Source organism: Halichoerus grypus, chromosome 7 (assembly GCF_964656455.1).
Source record: "Halichoerus grypus chromosome 7, mHalGry1.hap1.1, whole genome shotgun sequence".
Taxonomy (NCBI): Eukaryota; Metazoa; Chordata; class Mammalia; order Carnivora; family Phocidae; genus Halichoerus; species Halichoerus grypus.
The window spans coordinates 35288790-35301197 of NC_135718.1; the positions used below are offsets into that span (position 1 = coordinate 35288790).

At 47.8% G+C, this 12408-nt stretch overlaps 1 protein-coding gene across 6 annotated transcripts in view; it reads right to left on the bottom strand.

Annotated features, from left to right (window-relative positions):
• Positions 1 to 9921, bottom strand: part of PCGF5 (polycomb group ring finger 5) — a 114865-nt gene extending 104944 nt beyond the window's left edge. For 3 of the 6 annotated variants that reach the window (XM_036117151.2, XM_036117148.2, XM_078077381.1), the window contains exon 1: positions 9800 to 9921. The gene's annotated coding sequence lies outside the window, so the exon portion shown is untranslated. Of the gene's footprint in view, positions 1 to 2062; positions 2120 to 2903; positions 3067 to 9269; positions 9476 to 9799 lie in introns of those variants that run through there. The other 3 variants (XM_078077377.1, XM_078077378.1, XM_078077379.1) reach the window with 3 other exon arrangements.
• Between the last annotated feature and the right edge of the window lie 2487 nt (positions 9922 to 12408).

Genomic DNA, 12408 nt, shown 5'->3' on the forward strand with positions numbered 1-12408 from the left:
AGGGTTGTTGCCTGATGGGTTCACTTTAGGAAGAATGGGTAGTAAGTCAGTTTTTTCAGTGTGGGCCCCCAATGTCAGTATCTGTAGGTCTTTTCTCTAGGGCTGCTCTTCATAGGCAGAGAAGAGTCCTTCAATACCCTGCCTGGGTTGGTAATTACCTCACTCTCCTAGAACTGGGCGGAGGAAAAAGAGCACAGGGTCTCACTGTTTAGTATTTCAGAGTTTTAGTATTTAAAGTTTCATTAAATTCCTCTGTTTTCACTGAGCATTTCACCTTTACCCTCTTTTTTTTTTTTTTTTTTTTTGGCCTGGTAGCTCTAAATCCAGAACTGCTAATTTACTTCAACTTCTCCAGAGAAAAATGTCCAGTGTCCAGCAAGGGCTTCATCTTTCTGTATGGGATGGGGAAAGTGAACTGAGGGCTGGTCCCCTTCACAGACTTGCAATCACTCCCTTATTTTCAGCCCCACTCCAGAGCCTCTCATCCAGAGCATTTCTGGGATTCTGGGAGATAAACTGGCTGTTTCTTCCCAGGATCTACTCCCAACTTCCTTTCACGGCACTCAAGTACCAACTTTCCCAACTATACAAAGTCCACTGCCACAGGTGTGTTTGCTTTCCGTCCCCCGAAAATGTGTTGGTGTCTCCCATCTGCTGTTGCCTCTTCTCACATCCACACCATCATTACAGGGGGGTTTCGGCAGCGACTGACAGTAAACGCATGTTCAGCCCACCAAATTCTAACCTGAGGTCCCCACAACCAAATCTTACACCCACAGAAACTACCCCAAAAGACGAGTCTTTCTTTATCATTTTTTAACACACTCATAGCTTTTCTGTTTTCAGTGATACACCAGATCAGCTAGGATACTTTTCCAATTATTTTAATGTTTATCATCATTTCCTTTTTTTAATCATAAAAAAAAAAAACCTTATCCAAGAGAACCCCTTTCTGGATACCACAAAAGACTTTATTTATTGACTCTTTAATTTAGCCTTAAAAGACAGTAGAATTCAGAATACTAGATTATGATTAAACAAAGAAAATGCAGGTGTTTCATGCAATAAAACTATTATCATTGACTCCTTCTTGCCACTTCAAATCTAGCCTAAGGTAGTGGCCTAAACTGAAAGGTATTTGCCTCAATAATGGTCAGGTGTTTTCCAAGAAGACCTTTGATTACTGAACACAGTCATCATCAATTCTGGAATCTTAGCTGTTTTGTTTCTAAAGACACGCAAAGGAGGGATGATCAGAAAGTTTAAAAAATAATTAAGCATAAAGACTTCTCACATCCAAATGATCATAATTTTTTCACTCCCATCCAAAGGACCCAAATCTGAAGACTCTTAACCCGAAGATTTTGATCTTTAAGGCTGAAAACCCGGGACTTGTTCTAAACACTAAATTCATAGTTACAGAAATAAAAAATAACTAGAGTAAAATACTCATACTACATTTTTGATCTAATTCCACTCAAAAGGAACACATATTTTGAACCTGTGAATACTTGTAATTGCCTCCTTTACTACTCAGGACTTCTCTGAAAAGAAAATCAAGCATCTAGGGTGCCTGGATGGCTCAGTTGGTTGGGCGACTGCCTTCGGCTCAGGTCATGATCCTGGAGTCCCAGGATCGAGTACCGCATCGGGCTCCCTGCTCAGCAGGGAGTCTGCTTCTCCCTCTGACCCTCCCCCCTCTCATGTGCTCTCGCTCTCAAATAACTAAATAAAATCTTTAAAAAAAAAAAAAGGAAAATCAAGCATCTAATGAAAAAGATTCCTATGGGGAGAAAAAATTACATTGTTTTACTTCTCGAGCTGGTTGGTAGTTACATGGATGTTCTCTTTTTAATAATTCATTGAACTATACATTTTACATTTCAGAAGTTATATATATGTTATATTTTATAATAAAAATTACTTTTTTAACAGTTAAAAAAGAAGTGGATAAAAAGTTGGAAATTTCATTTGTCATGAAACACAGTGCTATAATCTTACTTGTCTAAAGTTATTAGACACATTGACATGGATAAAGGGAAAAAAGTCATCATGATTTTACCTTAAGTGCCTAAACCGAGTCTCACTGAATTTCGACAGTCATCTTCAGATGAGGAAACTGAGGAATTTAATAGTTAATTAGTAAGGTTACTAATAGGGATGGGATCTGCACTAATCCCAAGTGCTATATGTCCAATTAAGGGCTCCTTAAACATTTTATGAGGAGAAAGAACTTTCCACTTTTCTAAAGTTTTGAATTCAAAAACAGGATATTAAAGCTGATGGTCTCTGCTTTGACATCTGTGAATTTCCTGAGATCCCCAGGGAGGAAGCAGACATCCACTAGGTACGGCTGTGAAACTGATTAATGAAGGACCGCTCCTAGTCATTTCACTTACCTCTAGTTAGTGTAAAAATGTTACCTGCTGCCTCAGAAGTTACTTTAACTCAAATGCAAACAAAGAACCTATGAGTGGTCAATAACCTTATGTTCAAAGGGAACAACACCTCTTTCCCACTCAAGGTTTCCAAAGGAGGGATATTCCCTGTCCACTCCTGTCTTCTTGCCCTACACCATATTCTTCCCTATAGCGGTGGAACAATTTATTTGGTTAGTGTGTGACAACTGTTTCTCAGTTCTCCAATGGATGGAGTTTTTCTGTGAAAGACATTAAGCATAAGAGATTTGGCATCTTTCTCTTTTTCTCTAGCTGGGCAGCGAAAGGCAGAGACCTGGGTATTTCTGCTCTTCGGCCTCAAACCTTCCATCCTGCGTGTTGTTCCAAAGTCTCCACGAGGGTTGGGGTGCACAAGGACATTGTGAACTTCACACCAAGCTATGTCCTCCAATCTAGGCTTCATCAATAATGAAGATAATATTTTGTCTATTTATTGACGCTTACCTGTTTTTTAATTCACGGGGAAGAGCAGCTGTTTTTCATGGGTCCTCCTTAAAGACGCCATCACCTGCCTTTGGTTTGGAAGACAGAGGACATGGACCTGATCCCACAGCTCTCCTCAATGGGTTTCTGTGCCCACAAACACCGGTGTTCTAACAGCAGTAAGTAGGCAAGCCAAGTGGAAGCTTTCTAAGATTTTGTTCTGTGGATACTTTAATTATTTCTTCTGCTCTAGAGGAAAATATTAAACTGAGATTCAGAGATCCTGGCCCCTTCCAGAGCCAGCTCTGTCACATGTATCTGTGATACGGGGCAAGTCACAATCTTTCTAGAGAGTCTTTAAAAAACTTTAGCTTCCCCATCTTCTAAATGAAGGAATAACTTCCCTATTTTTTAAGGTACTTTCCAACTCTAAAGTGCAGAAAGGCTTTAATAAATGTATTCCATAATTTAAAAAAAGACTTTGATATATATATCAAGTGTACATATATATATATATATATATATATATATAAAAATAATGTATAGCTTAGCCTCATCATTCCTGAAGATCATGCCCTTCTGCCTCATGGCTGTGACACCTCACCATTCTCAAGCTCAGTGACATTCTGAGTTTACATCATCACTCATAACTGACCTCTCCATAATGATAAGCTACTCTAAAACTTCCCCACGCCCTTTGCCACCAGCCCCTGCACATCCTCTCCTATTTCTCCCTTTCCGTTGTCCCTGCTGAACCAGCTGCTACACATTCGACTCTGCTCTGTTGCCTACTCTCCCAGGCCAGCAGCGCCGTCTCACTTGCCTCCCTGCTCCGCCAAGGGCCCACCGGGAACTGGCAGTGCCAGTGATCCTCACACCACCTCCACGTCCAACTCTCTGAGCATTGCTGGAGAGAGTCAGGAAGACAGGGGGGATGCCTTCTACCGCTCGCCAGGCCTGGCCATCTCTGGATCCCTGTGGCACTCAGACGCAAAGCTACTCCAAACTCTTCCCCCTCCCCAACTTTACCCCTCACCCCCAACTTGCTTTCAGCCAATCAACTGGCCTCCTCCATTATTGCTCTTGCTTCCCAAAAGAAGGGAATGGATCTGTTTCACATGCAGCCACCCTCCTTCCCAGCTCCCAACTTCTCTTTCTAAATTTGTGCCTTTTTGCCTCCATGTCACATCTGTTTTTCCATGAATAACTACCTGTGCCATGACCTGGATGATCGAATAATTTATTATTCAAAAAGTGTCCTCTTTTAGAATAAAAGTAGGCATTATTTTTCCAGATATTTGTAATATTTGTCCAAACATGAGCCCATAAGTAAACTGGGGTAACAGGTGTGAACCAAGGCTGGCCTAGGCCCCCGGACACGTGGCCACTCTCTCTTGTTGCTACCCCTCCTACCTGTGGAGGGCCTGACGCAGGAGCCGCCTTCCCACCCCTCTCCTTATCTTCAGGCTCTTCCTCTCCAAGGGTGGCCACAGTACTCTCAGGCCTTTCTTACGCTCTTGTTTCTAGCCACTGGCCTCTCAGATTTTCACAGTGTGATCATGGTTTACACTCACTCCATTTTCTTCCCATCAGGCACCCCTCAGGCACCCGGCTGACTTGTCTCTGACTTGTCTCCACTGCCCAACTGACCCCATCCTCAAAGGCTGCTGACAATGGTCTTCCTGACGAGTCTACTGATCTCTTCCCAGTCTCTGATGTCTGCCCCTCCACCCTATCAGCCCCCACCAATCTTCCTCTCTCACCTTTCCTTATCCGGCCTTTTCCTTCTTCTCCTGCTTCTTTCTTCTCAGCATCCTGACAGCCTCTTTCTGTCTCCCTCCAAGCCCACAAATATTGGTTTTTCCAAGGCTCTGCCCCCGTCTTTTATTCTTTTCACCCACACTGTGAACCTTTCTCACCACTTAATCCCTTCGTAAGGATGCCCCAAATTTCCTCTATTTGCAATGGCTCCCATCCATCTGGATGGTCCATAGGCACACAAATGTGAACATATCCAAATCCAAACTTATCATCACTTCCATTAATGAGACAAACACTGACTGTACACTACTAGCAAGTGCCTTAACTAGTGGTTCTTCTTGACTATTTCAATTCCTGCCATTGCTGTCCAAAGTCACTCAGCTTCCATCTTTGACTTCTCCCTCAACTCCCTCATCTAATTAATCAACAATTCCTGTCCCGTTTACTTCTGTGGTGTCACACCCAACCCACCTGCTCCCACCCTAATTTGTATTCTCTGTTGCTTCTCTTCTGGAGTGTATCTTAATAGCTTCCTAACCGGGACTACCCATGGCTCTTCTGACTCAGATTAATCTTCTCAAAGCATAGCTCTAATCACATCACACGCCCCCCCCCCCCGACACACACCTTAAAATACCTTTGATGGTGATCTACTGCCTAATAAATAGGCTCCTTAGCCCAGCATTCAAGATCATCACAGTACAGTCCTAACCTTGCCATGCAGCCTTCTGCCCCACTATCCTGCCCCCCAGCTTAACCACACTCCTTTCCATTCCTGGATATGCTCATATATATATATGCTCAAAAGACTTTCACTCAAGTCTTAGTATAGGCTAGTTCCCACATCTCTGCCAGCTGAAGTCCTACTGATTGTTTAAGGCGTTGCTCAAGATGCCTTAATTAAGTCTTAATTAAGCTTTTCCTTCTCTGAAATCACAAAGCAATTTCTTTGTGCCTCTTTCACAGTTCTTCCATGTAATACAGCCTTTGGTTACCTGCCTTATGCTCCTTACATGACTCTCAAGCCTCTTAAAGAAAGGGTGCCAATGTCTGATTAACCTGTAGACTCCTTATACTGCTTTATATATATAGTAAGCTGAATGAGAGGCTGAGATATTCAAGTTAACTGGTATCCATCATACGTCATATAAAAGTATGAAGATGTACTTACTATCATCAAAGTTAATTATGCCAATTGTTAGGAAGGTCCAGAAACGAACCATTTCTGCTGTTAGTTCAAGGCTATATGAATGTTAGATCAAGGATATATGAATCATTTTACTTAGACTAACATTGCAGGAGAATTGTGCATTCTTTATTGATTCCTTAAACTACAGAGATGTATAGAGATAGACCAGATCTTAGAGATCATTTAATTCTTCCCCAACGCCCTCTCTCTCCCCAACTCCCTTGTCCTATCCCAACCACCAATGCTCCAGGTGAGAAAACCAAAGCTTTCAGAGATGAAGCTGTTCTCAGGGTCACATAAATCAGAAGTCATAATTGTAGCCATTACCATTTATTATGGGCCTAGTGTACACCAGACACTTGATAAATGTTATCCCAGCCCTACGACAATCCTTAAAGGGAGATGCTACTACCTCCACCTTAGAGATGAGAGAATGCTCGAAAAAAGCTAAGTAACTTGCTACAGAGAGCCCTGATGGTTAGGGGTAGAGCTGAGCTCAGCCCCAATTCTATTTGGCTGTCAAGTCTAGGCTTTTCTAATTGGACACTGTGGCAGAGGCAAGACCTACCAGCTGTCTTGACTCCTGTCTCCTACTATTTCTCCAGTGAATAATTATGCCAACTAAGCAAGCACACATACTTGGAAGTTGTGAGCCATTTTGTTTGAAACTGGAGGCATGAAAACTAAATAGTAGCTTCATTACTATGAATGTTCTAAGGTTAATTACTGCCAACATTCTGACTCTTGTTAGAAAACTTCTTCAATCTGGAAAATAGGTATGTTTTCCTGTTTTTTCAATTCTTAAGTATATTCCCCAACTTAAAACACATTTGCTCAACCACATTCACAAAGTTGACTAAGACATAGTTTTACTCTGAGAGTTCACAAGCAGGAGGCAGTCAATGGGCTAATGGTAGGAATCATGCCTCCCCCACTTATGGGAGCTCTGGCTAATTTAGGGACTTGCAACAAGATGTCAAGACTCTCAGTCCTAACCCCTGCTCTGTCTGCAGCCTTGGCGAGCCATCTCACTGCGTCTCAGTTTCCTCAGCAAAGGGACTGGTACAAAGGAACGAATTGTGCTAAGTAGTTTCAAGGTCCCTGTTAGCTTTATAATTTCCACTATTCCTGAGCTTACTCTTGAAATCAGATTACGCTTTCAAAAGCGATCACTACTACTGTCAAGGAAAGAGCACTCTTCTTTAACTTCAGAAGTACTGAATTCTCAAAATATTGCTATAAGAGCAAAGCTGACCAATATCTTTCCAAAGTTTATTATTCATAATAATAAAAAGTATATTAAAGTTTACCCTCTAGGGAGGTAGCATTCAGCACTACATTTGAAATCTTCTTCCATTATATCATGGACTGATTGTAGCTTTAATTCTTTACAATACCTTTAAGATGTTTAAATTATAATTTTAAGTAACTCCTTCTATCCACTCTTCCATGGAGTTACTGACATTAACAACAACAATAAAGCAGAGGTAGGGCCTCTTGCATTCACTTAGTTACATTAATACTTCATATTAAGGGCTACTTACTAGGGACCTTCCCAAGCTGCAGCTAAAGTTGAGGTTGGTGAAAGCAGTGGGGAGGGAGGAATAGAGAACTATCAGTATTTCAAACATGAGTGAAAACTTGACTTTGTTGATTCCATTTCAATATCCTGTACTTCTCTTTCAATTAGCACAGGTAATATTCTTAATCACCCACAGTCTTCTACAGTAATACACTTTCTTTTGACGAGGCTCTATACACCTTATCTTTCCTCACACTCAGCATCTTAGGATGTGATGCTCAAACCCAGCTTGTGCTGTTAAACAGCACAGAGGAGGAAATGAATCAATCAAAAGAAAAGTGGAAGAAAAAAACTGTACCATCTTAGTGCCTTGCTCACAAAAGACACTGCCTTTCAACTGTCAAAGATAGCCCTACCAAGAAATCAGGAAAAAGAATTTATTCATTCAGGAGTCAACACTGAGTGCCTAATATACGCCTGGTACTGTTCTAGATGCTAGAGTTACGGCAGTGAGCAAAACAGGCCAAAATCCCTGCCACAGCGGAGCTTACATTCTAGTACAAAGAGACAGGACTTAAAGACAAAAGAAAAATCATTTCAGATAGTGATTAAGTGCCATGGAGAAAATAAAATAGGACTGGGTGGGTGTGCTTCCTGGGGTAAGGATGAAAAGCTATTTAAGGTAATCAAGAGGGCCTTTGCTGAGTAGATGCCATTTGACCTGAATCCTGAATGACAAGAAAACTTTTCTCTTAATCCTACAAGTGTGGAGTGAGGTGGGAATGAGTCAAGTTAGCCTTTAAGGGTGGTCGCAGTGGTTAAAAGTTCTGTATTAATGGCAAACTAAGTTCCTTTTTGGATTTGGCTTGAAACACTCACACACCCACACACACCCACACCCCAAAGCCTAAATCTTTAAGACTCCTACTTAGGAGCCACTTGTTTTTCTTTTAAGATCCACTAACTTTTAAAGTTTTTGCTAATTACTTTAGCGGTACTTAAGCACAGGCAATTACTAGAAGGATTCCTTCAGAACCCAATACCTCACTAGACACCAACCAAATTCTGAATGAGACAGGACCCAGCCTCGCAGCAAATCAGCGCTCCTCCGCCGACTCATTAATGTAGCCAGGTGGAATCCTGCAACCCTTCCAAGAATGGGAAACAAGCTTCGGGAAATCTGGGGTACCTGATACCCCCAGGTTCCCCAAAATTGTGTAAGGGGGAAAAACAAGCCGCCGCTCTTTTGCATGAACTCTCCCCCGCCCCTCCAGGCGTCATCGCTGCAGAAGGGCGGCTGTCCCTGGGTCAGAGGCACACGGCGAGTACGCGCGCGTGTGTACCCCGCATGAATCATCGGCGCCCGGTCCGCGGGCGATGATTCATTCACCGCCCTGGAGCTCACGGCCACACGTTCCGGGCGTACTATGACCGCCGCACACGCAGCTTCCTTAATATTAAACAAATGTTTCAAAGTACAAATGCCTGGAGCCAGAACCGTGTACACCCAGGCCAGGCGGCGGAGAGGAAACAGCACGTATCGGCCGCTGCCCAAGTGCTCCCGGGGCCGGGAGGGGAGCGGCGGACACGTCCGCCCGCCCTCCCCCACCCCCCGGGCCTCTCGCCCGCCCCCCGGGTCCCCGGTCCCCCGGCACGCGCACCGCCGGCGCCCGCAGGGGGCGCGGAGGGCGCACAGGTGGGTCCCCGCCCGGCCCTGCCTCCCGCCCCTCCCCGCCACTCGACGAAGGCCGACGCGCCCTCGCCAACGCGCCTCCCGCTCGCCCCTTCCCTCTCTGTGACATCTTATATAATAACCCGAGCTAATCAAAACGGAAGCGACGCGCGCTGCCGGGGCCCGTCTCCCGGCCCGGGCTGGATGCTCGCGCCCAAAGCCCGCGGCCCCCGAACTAGGCACCCGGGCGCGCGGCTCCGGGGCGGGGGGAAGGGCCCGAGCGCCGCCCCGCCTCGTCCCTCCTCGCAGAAGGCGCTGCTCCTGCCGGTCCCCGTCAGGAAGCCGCGAGCGTCACAAACTGCGTCAGCTTCTTCAAACACATTTCATGGTCTCCCTCCAGCCCGGGAGCCGGCTGCTCCCGAGGCGGGGCCGCGGCCGGGGCTGGAAGGAGCCCCTCTGGGGAGGAGAAAGTTCCTCGGGGCCCTCCCCTCGCCCGCACCGCGCCCGGCCCCGCCGCGCCTCCAGCCCCTCTCCGCGCGACGCCCGCCCCGCCGCGCAGCCCGCCAGCCCGCGCCAATGTCAGCTTGGGCAACTTGTGATCCCCGGGCGCCGGGCGGCCCCCTCCCGCCCGCCAGGCTCGCCCGGCGCCGGGGGCCTCCCCCCTCCGCCACCCCCCCTCCGCCCCCCGGCCCAGCGGAAAGCGGCGACGCCACAAACTTCCCCGGGCCGCGCCGGGCGGGGAAGCCGCCCGGGTCCCCGCGCATCGCCCTTACCTTGCTCTCGGGAGGCCACGATCCGGGCGGGCCGCGCGGGGCGCGTGGTGCGCGAGCGCGCGCGCGTGGGGCGGTAGGTGAGGGAGCCCGCGCCGGCGGGGGCGGGGCGGGGCAGCGGGGGTGCGAGCGGCGCGGGCGGGGGGGGGCCGGCCCGGCGGGCGGGCGGGCGCGAGGAGAGCGGAGCCGGCGGCGGCGGCGGCGGCGGCGGCGGCGGCGGCGGGCGCGGGGCGAGCGCGCCGAGGGGGCGGAGGAGTTGCCGTGGGTTTGTTTACGCATTGCTGCCCGGCTCGGGGCACAGCCCGCACTCCCTGATTGGACACAAACTGGGGCACAGCCTCTCGCCGCCGCCCGCCAGGCCTCCTCGAGCAGCCTCCGCGCAGCTCCCGGAGCGCCCTGCCCGGCACGGCCCGCGGCGGTGCCCGGGCCTGGAGGGGACCAGCCGCGGCGGCCACCGGGGGCGGGCGTGGAGCCACTCGTTGGCCCAAGGCTCGCGATCGCCCACCTGTAGTGGCCCGACCTTGGCAAGGAGAAATTCGAAACTTCTGAGGCTGGAGACTTCGTATCATTCAGCCATAGAAGGGGCATTTCCCTCCCCACCCCCCCAACAGACGGAGGAAGCTTGCCCTTGAATGGATGGAAAGCAGCAGCTCAAATGTACCCCTTCAGCGATGGTCACGCCGAACCTTCCTCTATAAGCTATCCATCAGAGCTGTTTCTTCCCGGCCTCCAGGTTCGCTGCTTGTATTCTGTCCTCACGCAGCATTCAAAGTTGCCATCCCAGAAGTGACCTTGCCACATGATGCCTAAGATCCCAGATGACTCCCCATGGCCTCAAACCCCAATTCCTTAGTCTCAGAGTCTTCCACAGCTGGGCCTCCACCAGTCAGTCTCCTCCTCTCCACGGCCCAACCCTCACCCCCCAAACCCTTGCCTATGGACAACACTTTAGATGCCTCTGTTCTTTCGAGACTGATTTTGATCCTGCTGTGTTCTCTGCCAAAAATCCCAGAAAACCCTGTATGGTCCCTCAGCTTGTCAAACCCTCGTAAGCTCAGCTTGTCTAGCATCTCCTACCATCTCTGTGCAGTCTCCCCGAACCCCGTGCAGAATCCACCCCTAGTGGTTGGCATCAGTCTGGCTTGAGGGTCAGTCATGTGCTTACTCTGTGCCCCCATTAGTCTGTGGATTCCTTAAGAACAAGAGCCTGGTTTTAACAGGGCCCTGGGGATGGGAGAGATGAACGCTGTAAGAACAAAATTGTTACTGAGTGTCTGCAGCTCTGTTGGTACTAGAAAAACTCAAGAGAGTCTCTATCAAGAGGGTCTCCTGGTAGTCTGCAAACCTCATCTTGCAAAAAGCAAACACTTCCAAAAACTGAGAATGCCCTCCATTTCCCCTGTGTCTCTGTGTTCTTCCCCACCACACCTAGCTATGTGCCATCTATACACATAATGGGCACTTGATAACCCTTGGGGGAATAAAACTGAGATGTTCCTTAAACTCAGGCTCAAGGTGATTAAAGTGAGTATGGTAAATCATGGAGGAATAGACATGAATGGCCGTGAACCCGTTCTTTTACAGATAGTTCCTAAGCTAAGAGTCCCTCAACTCTGACAGCTAGTATGGATTTGTCACTCTCCAATCAAGTACTGGGGAAGTAGACCCAGACCCTTCTCGACTCTTGGGATGGCTGGATTTCTTTCTCTCTTTAGATTCTCTGCTTCCAGTCCTACTGGGAACACTGCCTTTGAACTCTGAGGGTAAATCCAAGTGAAAGTTTTCTTTCCCAGGCAGTTCAATAGTGATGATTTAATGCAGCGAATTAGGTACAAAGGTGTTGAAAGAACTGGAAGTGCAACCAGGGGAAGGTGAGGCAATCCTGAGATTAGCAACTGCTGGATGCATCTCCTCTCCTAGGGCCCGAGGGACAAAGGGAAGAGGCTGCCAAAACCATGAAGGTCTTGCCCAGTGAGAGCTGGAGCCACGAAGGAAGTTGCAACTACTGCTGGAGGTGCCTCCCAAAGCCAAGAAATCCCCTGGTTTCTTCCTCCCACCCTCCAGGGCCACCCAGTGTAGAAAGCAGAAGCCAGTGGACAAGACGACAGAGAGCAGGGGTCAGAGCCCCTACAGTACAGATCAGAGTAGGGAAAGGAGGTGGATCAGAGAGCACAGCGGCAAGCCACTGGCATTCAGGGCTTGGGCGAGGCACCTGCTTACCTCTGGGACTCTTCCTCCGCACGGGATTCTGCAGGAGCAGAACAAACTTTCTTTCCAAGCCCCAGAACTACCTTCCTCCCTCTGTTCCCTTTTTGCCCTTTTGCTTCCATTTCTCCTTCTGTCCTCTTCTCTACCATAATTCCCTTATATCTCCTTTTCTGTCTTATTCTCTAGCTCTCATTTTTCTCTTCGTGTTCCAATATACTTCCTCCTAACTTCTCTTTTCTCCCTTACCTCTGTTTGTCCTACTCCTTCCTGGGCAGGATGGCAGCCTTCTTCAGCATGAAGGAGACGAGCAGATTCCTATGGTAGGCCATGGAATTCGGAGCTATTGTACAGTCCCCTCCAGACACTGTGCTAGATATTTCACCTACGGTATCTCATTTCATCTT